The sequence below is a fragment of the Cebidichthys violaceus genome, unplaced genomic scaffold (assembly GCF_023349555.1).
Source record: "Cebidichthys violaceus isolate CVI_PGR_0920_01 unplaced genomic scaffold, fCebVio1.0.p SCAF_27, whole genome shotgun sequence".
Taxonomy (NCBI): Eukaryota; Metazoa; Chordata; class Actinopteri; order Perciformes; family Stichaeidae; genus Cebidichthys; species Cebidichthys violaceus.
Window position 1 is genome coordinate 1770224 of NW_027176450.1, and position 9450 is coordinate 1779673.

Consider the following 9450-nt stretch of genomic DNA (forward strand, 5'->3'; position numbering starts at 1 on the left):
GTAATGCGATCAAAATGTATGAAAACTTTACAAAGATTGCATTGGGTCCATGTTAACCCGGTAACGGGTGTGGACCCAGAAGCAGTACGACAGACGCACGGAATAGTTGGAATCGAAACTTTATTCCAGACTAAACACAACAGGTAAACAGTCTTGGATATGCACGCGTGTAGAATCCCACTCGGTGGAACGCCAAGGGAGAAGGCAGACAGAATCCAGAGGCAGAATCTCGTGGCCGGGGACAGAAGGCTGAGTCGTTTACCGGGGCAGAGGCAAGGCGGAGAAGTCCAAACAGGCAGGGCCGGCAACGGGAAAACAGTCGGAGGATAAACGCTGGAAGGTAAGGCATAAATGCGCAGAACGTTCTGGCGGTGAGTGTGTGAGAGACTGGGGTATAAATATTAGGTGCAGAATGAGCAGGTGAGAGTGATTGAGCTGATGAGGCGGATGTGACTAACAGGTGCACTGAATGAGCTGATTAGGTGAGTGAGAGATAGAGTGACAGGATATAAGGGGCAGAGTTGTGACAAACCCATGTGTGTTGTGGAACCTGCATGTAGGATGTAAGACTTTCCTTTTTGATAATGCTTATAGTCAGGGCTGGCTCAAGTTTATAGTCAGGGCTGGCTCAGGCTTATAGTCAGGGCTGGCTCAGGTTTATAGTCAGGGCTGGCTCAGGTTTATAGTCAGGGCTGGCTCAGGTTTATAGTCAGGGCTGGCTCAGGTTTATAGTTACGGCTGGCTCGGGTTTGCATCGGACTAGCCCCTAGATATGCTGCTATAGGCCTAGACTGCCGGGGGACTTCCTTGGATACACTGAGCTCCTCTCCATCTGTATACATCCATGTCCCATTAATGCACATTACTAACTTTGCTTCTTCCCTGGAGTCTCTATGCTTTCCCACTTCACGGGTTTCCATGGACTGTGATTACACCTGGTCTTGCCTTCTGCCGTGGTCCTGTCTGACACCAACTGCTATAGTATTCAGTGTGGCTTTGTAGCACACTGTATATAATCCATCGGGCTTAATAATAACCTTTACGCCAGAAAGTTTGGCACGCTTCTCCTCACACAGCGTTGCCAACACCTGCACAAAAATGACATGTCTGGGCATGTCCAAAACAGGTCGGTGCTTAGCACTGTGACATCAAGAATCTTAAAGATATTTTCAAATCTGTCTCAAAACAATAGTTGGGTGCCTATTTCGCTTGGCGTATTCATTCTTTCTGTTCCTGTTGGCCTTCCAGAGATCCCTTGGTCCTTTAAGGCGATTTCAGTGTATGCAAGTGATGGGAGACAAATCTACAGTCTTCATTCGTTGAAAAAAATATATCCCAAAGTTTAAATAAATGGAATACTCCCCAAATGAATAGGGTTAAAAAATGTAACTAATAGATCTCACTGTGAAACTTCCCCAGTTGTTTACTTACGTTAAAACTATTAAGTTTGGTATTACAAGTTTTCTGAAATGTTACGTTTAAATATGTAAATGAGATGTTGCCCTCCCGTCAGTGGATGATGACGGGCGCACCAAAGAACGGCAGCAGACACCTTGAATATAGTTCAAACAAATGTTTTATTGAGGGTGTCTGTTTTCTACGTTACTCTTCGCTTGCTGTTCTTCTTCTGCGAAACTTTGCAAGGAAGCGTGAATACCATGCACAGACAACCCCCCTAGTGGTGAGCTGGCGACACCTGCTGGCCGTTTTAACTATAACACACATTACAATAATCTACAATTAGTTAGTCAAGAATCCATTTATCTCACACTCTCGCCCACTTGAACAAATGTCGTCTCGACATTTAACTACACTGGAAACCTTTTGTGTTTGTTTTTACCCCTACATACATAGAATGGTATTACAATGATTGGGCAACATGTTCTTTAACATAAAGGGTATGACATTTTTTTCTTTGGCACCATAACCACCGTGCACTGCGATCATGACTGCCCCTGACTTTGTCACTTTACATACCCATTACCCCCATTCCACATTACTACCATTCTATTAGTCCTTGTACCTGGGTGGGTTTCTCTCTCTGACAGTCCTCATACCCACTTCATACTCAAACGCTCTGACACACTTCGGCCAACAGATTGTGTGCTCTGCTCTTCCCAGGCCAACAGCCACTGTATGTATAGTTTTAAATGGTAGGAGTCTCTTTCTCTCAGTCAATGAACTTTATCAGTTTATTTCCACTACCAAGGCCGCCAGTAGCTGTTCACAGCTATTTCTCTGGTGGACACTGTTCTCTGTGTGAAAGTAGGCTGACCAAGTTTGTCGTATGTCAGTGTCTGTGGTCGTCTCCTTTCTCTTTTGGGATATCCAGCTATCTGTTCTGTTTCCTCCACCATCTCAATGTCAGAGTCCACACTTTCTCCTGGATTCCCAATGTCATCCTTGTTGTCCATAACATCCAGTTCTGCCCTGTCAGCAGCTGGGTTTTCATCCTGTTCCTCATGAGCTCCATGGAGTGAGTGGTGTCTGTCTGACACATCAGATGTGTCCTGAGGATAGAATTCCGGTGCTGTCAGATTCAGTGCAAGTGGATCTTGCTGTTCTGTGGATGACCAAGAGAGTACTCCTGTGGGAAACTCCTCCTCTGATTCTTCATCAGTGTCTGTTTACTGGATGTGCTGTGTTCTGAGTCCCTGATCGATTCTATTATTGTTTCTTGTCCTTACTTGCTCTGTGTTTTGGAGTGTTTTTGGTTTTGTGTTTTCAGCTACAGGCAGGAAGTCACATGGCAACAACAGATTTCTGTGGAGGACTTTTGTCCTACTTTTCCCACTCTCAGATTGGACCTCAAACACTGGACTGTAATCCCCTTTACGTCCTCTGATGATGTAGACATCATCCTCCCAGTATGAGCGGGGTTTGCCAGGCCCTCCTCTCTCTGTCGTATTCCTCACCAGAACTCGGCTGCCCACTTGTAACTCTGGACCATAGATTCTTTTGTCATAATGTTTTTTTCCTCTGTCGGCTGATCTGCCTGCATGTTTAGACGCTATCTCATAGGCCTCTGTCATCCTCTTTCTCCATTTCTCCACATAGGCCTGATATGAGCCTGGCTGGTCCTCCCTTTCTATTCCAAAAAGGATGTCCACTGGAAGCCGGGGTGTCCTGCCAAATAACAAGAAGAATGGAGAGTAGCCTGTTGCATCACTCAAGGTGCAATTGTAAGCATGCAGGACTTTAGGAAGATAGCTTCTCCAGTCCGTTTTCTGTTCCTCTGTCAGTGTTCTTAACATGGAGAGAAGTGTTCTGTTGAATCTTTCAGTCTGTCCGTTTCCTTGTGGGTGATAAGGAGTGGTGTGTGATCCCTTGATACCACAGAGTTCTTTTAAACGGTGCTGCAACTGGTTCTCAAATTCCCTGCCCATGTCATGATGGATTTTTCTAGGAAACCCAAATTTCATAGCAAAATCGTTGAATAGTTTGTCAGCCACATTTTTTGCTGATTTGTTGGTAGTTGCGTAGGCTTGGGCAAAGCGTGTATAATGGTCTATAACCACCAGAATATATTCATACCCCCCTTTAGACTTTTCCAAGTGCAGGAAGTCCACTGAGACTAACTCGAATGGGTGAGTGGTTTTGATACTCATCATCGGAGCTCGTGTTGTTCGGTTTGGTTTCCTCTTCTTGAGGCATTCACACATATTCGTCACAAAGTGTTCCACGTCACGCTGCATTTTTGGCCAAAAGAAACGGTCTCTGATCAGATTAATTGTCCTTTCTGTGCCCAAGTGACCCATCTCCTTGTGAAGCTCTTTCAGAACGAGAGGATGGTAGATCTTGGGGAGTACTAGCTGACATCTAGACTGACTCCTCCTGTGCAAAATTCCATCTGCCTTGATCTCCAGTTTACTCCATTCCCTAACAAGGTTTCTCAGCTCCGGGCTTTCCTTCCTTAGGACATTGGGACTAGGCCTTTCATTTTTCATTTTGTAGTCCAATACTTTGCCTATTACCGGGTCTTTCTGTTGTGCATCTCGTATTTTGTCTTTGGATATTGGCTGTACTGTGCTGACCAACCTGTCTGTATCGGCCTGTTCTTGAAGGGTACTGAATGAGACTGAGCTCAACAACGGTGCTGGCTCCTCCTGCTGCACCAGGATACCCTGCCTAGTGGCACTCACTGTTTCCTGACTGACTGACTCTGTGCACTGACTTATGTACCTCTCAAAATGCATGGGCATTCTAGACAAGCCATCTGCATCTGCATTTGCTTTACCTGGTCTGTACTTTATAGTAAAATTGAAATCCGCTAACTCGGCTACCCATCTCTGCCCTGTGGCATTTAACTTTGCAGTTGACAGTATGTATGTGAGCGGATTATTGTCAGTATACACAACAAAGGAAGGAGCATGGAACAGGTAGTCCCTAAAGCGCTCACAAATAGCCCACTTTAGTGCCAGAAACTCTAATTTACCAGAATGCAGATGATAATTTTTTTCTGGAGGGGTTAGTGTTCTGGAGCCATAGACTATTACCTTCAGCTTGCCTTCCCTCTGCTGGTACAACACCGCTCCGAGGCCATCTTCTGATGCATCAGTGTGGAGAACGAATGGTTGGTTGAAGTCAGAGTAACTGAGTACTGGTGGGCTGGACAGCTTGTCGACTAGCTGACACACTACTTGGCGGTGTTCCTCAGTCCATGTCACATGTGTCCCACTAGGCAACTGTCCCTGTTTCCCTCTTTTCTGCGTTGTTTTTCTTTTGAGGACTTTGGTATTAGGAGGAGGATCTGTGCCACTTGGAGGAGCTGCTAACAGGTCATACAATGGCTTAGCCAGGCGTGAAAAGTCCTGTATATAAGATCTGTAGTAGGAGAGAAACCCTAGCAACTGTCTTATCTCTCCAACGGTAGTAGGACGTTTCCCCTTTAAGGCCTGCACAGGGGCTATTTCTGCAGGATCCATTGTGTATCCTTCCTTAGACACGATCTTCCCCAGAAATCTCACACTGTGTTTGAATAGTTCACATTTCTTTGCTGTGAGCTTGATGCCGTGTTGTTGGTACCGCCTCAGAATCATCTGTATGTGGTTGACATGATCCTGAAAGGATTTACTATGGACTAGATTATCATCTAGATATGGCTGGCAGATCTCATCTCGTAGTCCCCATAGACAGTCCTCCATACTCCTTTGAAATTCCGCAGGTGCTGAACTCAATCCGAATGGGATTCGTATCCACTGGTATAAGCCCCATGGAGTTATAAAGGCTGTGAGAGGCTGGCTCTCTTCATCAAGGAACCCTTGGAGGTATGCCTTGCCCTGATCTAACACTGAAAACCAGGAACTCCCACTGAGACTATCTAGCATATCCTGTATCCTCGGGATGGGATGTCTGTCTGGCACTGATTTACGATTTAGTTCTCTGTAATCGCAGCATAATCTCAAGCTACCATCTTTTTTTCTGACACAGACAATTGGTGAGGAGTAGGGTGACTTTGCTTTTGTGATCCAGCCCCTGTTGAGGAGATCTTGCAGGTACTCCTTCACTTCCTGGTGAACCGGTTTTGGAACACTGATATAAGTCTTTTGGACAGGGGTCTGATCCTTTAAGGTGATGTGCATTTTCAGTGATGGAATACAGCCAACGTCCATGTCATCTTTTGCAAAAGCATTACACTCCTCTCTCAGCATTTTTTTTGCGATAGCCTGCTGCTCGCTGGTCAGGTGATCCAGTGCTATAGGTGGGTCCCATGCTTTGCTGTCACTCTGGGTTGGACATGGTGTGTTTGTGTTGACTCCGCCAACCTCATCAGATGGTGTGTTTCCAGTGTCCTGCGGCTCTGTCTGTGCTGCTTGTCCCTCCATGACGGGCTGCACTGCTGCTGGGTAAACTGCCTTCACCATCTCAATGTGCCCTAAGTTTGTGCGTGGGCTCAGTGCGACACTGTGTTTAGTGCTGTTAACTATAGGGACTGGAATAGTGGTACAATTCCCCTTTCTCCTGGTGAATAGCACTTCCTGTATATGTACCCCTTCTGGCAGATTGGTTTTTGTGTCAGGGCAAAACAACATCACTGTGTCTTCGTCAGTCTGTGTGTGCGAGCGGCACCTCACTGTGGTTGATTCTCCAGGAAGGAGAACTATTCTATGCTTTCCCGTTTTCACGATCACTTCCTCATTATCTGACTGGTAAGTGTGCATTAATTGTATGAAGGTCTCAGCAGCACTGGAGTCAATGCCAAAGGCCCCACTAACTACTTGTGTAGCACAGTCCTCTGTTGCCACTCCCGGCTGTTTTATTTGAGTATTTATCATTTCCTCTATCACGTTGAAGCCTATGATGGGATCCTCAGCTACCTTCGGGTCGCTGGACACAAGTACTGGTACCAACATACTGTGATTAGAATCCTCAGAGTTGTTCAGTTTGAACTCTACCGGTATCCACCCAATAAATGGTATTTCTGTCTGATTGGCTGCAACCCCATTTAGTGGATCTGGTCCAATAAGTTCATCAATCTGACGAATTGTGCTGTGAGGGAGGTGTTTACCTCTCCAGGCATCATTTATCACTGTTGCCTGTGCTCCTGTGTCCCACAGTGCTGTAACAGGTGTGTTGTCAAAGCTACATTTCACCATATTCCGTCTTCCTATCAGTTTAATCAGTCTCTTTTTCTGTTTGGCTGAGAGGTAGTTCACCTTACACATATCTGGTAATTTGTGTTTTCTTTCTTCCTCCTCAGTTACCTTTTTCTCGACTTGACTGATTGCCACACAGAGAGGCTTGTGCTTTTCCCAGTGATTTCTCTGACATTCTTTTGAGCAGTATAATGTGGCTGAACACCCCTTACACTTTTGTAGTATTTTTCCCCGGTCCTCCTCTTGTAGGCAGTTCTGGCAACATCGGGACTGTGATGGTTGTTGTTGGGTTACTGTGGGTCCCTCGACAGCAACCCTCTCCCGTTTCCCTGGGACTGGTAAGGAGCCCTGCATCCACGAGACACATGTCCAGCCTGGCCACACTTGAAGCAGTGGTTGCAGCTTTCTCCTTCACCTTTGTCCTGGCAGGTCCTGCAGCCTCTCTTCCGAGCCCCTCTCTCTCCCATTGTCTGTCTCCTGGTTGTTCTTGTGTCTGTACTCATGGAAGCCAATACCATCTTTTTCATTTCTGCCATTTCTGTTTTCAGTTCCCTCACGATTGAATGGATTTCAGTCTCTGATGTGTGGCTGGTTGTCGGAGGCTTTTCTTTCTGGTCTCGGCTGTTCCTCCCAGCCTGTACAGTTGGGTCTGGAGAAGAGCTATGTTGGCTGCTCGCTGCCTCGCCTGAAACACTAACATGTAGCTCATTTACACGGGCTGACTTGACAGTGGATTTCTTGAGTTTGTTGAGTCTCTCGGCCTCAAAACTTGCTGCCTCATTTACTCTTTCAATGAGCATCTCATCACTGACTGCTGGGTCATCCAGGAAAGGCTTTATCTGGAATTTAATGTTATCACTCAACAGCCCTGTGCCCACGGACCTCAAGAATTTCTTACTTATCAAATCAGGGCTATATTGCTCTCCTGACTCATTTTCCTTTGATGCAAACAGCAGCCTGTCTTTGAGTTCTATCGCCCTGAACAGGAAGTTTTGAGCTGATTCCTTCGGTTCCTGAACTATGTTAATGAGTCTCTGGTACAGGTCTGATGTGTCTTCCTCCTTATAGTGCCCCTTTAGAATAGTCTTAAGCTTTGAGGGAGTCAGGTCAGTTTTTATTTCAAGCATATCCCGCAGTTTCAGCCCTGGGCTAATGGCTTTTATGACTGCTTCAATGATATCTGATTCACCATGACCTCTCCGAAGTCCTCCATCTATTTGGTGTACGAGGTTGGTATATGACAATTTGTCGCGCTGTCCTCCCTCGCCAATTTGCCCACTGATACGGAACTCTCTTCGAATGGTTACTTCAGGAATTTTGGATTGTTGAGGGGGCTGGATAGGCTCATTCACAATGGGGTCGGTTATATGCAGTTTATCACTAAGAGCTTTTATTTCCTCCTGTAGGAGCTTACGGGACAGTTCTTGGGACCTCTGCAGCTCTACGTACTTCCCCTTTATCTCTTGTAAGCGGAGGAGTTCCTTCTCTGTTTCCTCACCACTCCCGTCCATCATTGCTCCCATGAAGGCTAAAAGATCTTGGATAATCTGACATGCTTCATCCTCATCCTCATCCTGTTCAATAGCATCCAGTTTCTTCTCCACTAATTTGACAAGTGTTCGTCGACTCCTATCATTTATGGTCTCATCATCTTCCTCGATACAGTGTAGGTGTGTGCAGACTTGTACTACCTGATCCCATTGTAGTTTGGTCAGAATTGAGCTGGCTCTGTCCAGAAGCGCCTCAAGTTCCATAATGAAACTGCAGTTCTCTAACGGTTGTTCTAGGTTCGTCTTGGGAGAAAGATCTTCCTCTCACTGCTGGAGATTTTGCTCGAAGACTCCTTTCTCCTGGCTGGCTCGCCAAGATATGTTGCCCTCCCGTCAGTGGATGATGACGGGCGCACCAAAGAACGGCAGCAGACACCTTGAATATAGTTCAAACAAATGTTTTATTGAGGGTGTCTGTTTTCTACGTTACTCTTCGCTTGCTGTTCTTCTTCTGCGAAACTTTGCAAGGAAGCGTGAATACCATGCACAGACAACCCCCCTAGTGGTGAGCTGGCGACACCTGCTGGCCGTTTTAACTATAACACACATTACAATAATCTACAATTAGTTAGTCAAGAATCCATTTATCTCACAGAGACGTAATGGGAACTTTTGGTGAATTTAGTAGAATTCTACAGATGCAAATAGACAAAATAGTGAAATAAACATCTGAATGTGTATTTTGGATGTTTTACGAAAGATGCAAAATAGACCAAAATCTCTAAATTGACCAGTGTATGAAAAAAAACTAGTTTTTTTTTGACCGGGGTGTTGAACTTCAACAGGGACGAACACTGTTTCAACACAGGACGTCCACGTGGTTCTGGTTTGGCAACAGTCTAATGTGTTATGAAATCCAGTAAGTTTTGGGATCTTTTAATGTGTCTCTCAGTGGCTCCACTTTGTAGTAGCCACATTCATCATACTCATAAAGAGCTCAGTTTCCAGCTTCACCTGGACCTGTGAGGCAGAGAGGGGTTTTTCTGCTTCCCCTGCGTCCTCTGACCCTGATATGTTATTGCATCATTGTAGAGGTGTGTGAACCCTCCCACAGCTGCCTCTCTCAGTTTCTGTCTGCTGCCAAGTTACCTACTGGGCTCCACATGACTGGACTGGTCATTCTTATTTTTTAGGCCTTTTGTTGAAGGTGAATGAAAAATGCCTCCCAGCCTATAGGAGGTGGTGTGTTTATCAATTCAGTAAGTCTTGCTAGTCTATACAGAGCAAAGCAAAATGTGTGGATTGGTGCCCTCAGACTAGTTAATTACATTTAGACCCTAATTATGAAACTTTGCTGGAAGCCT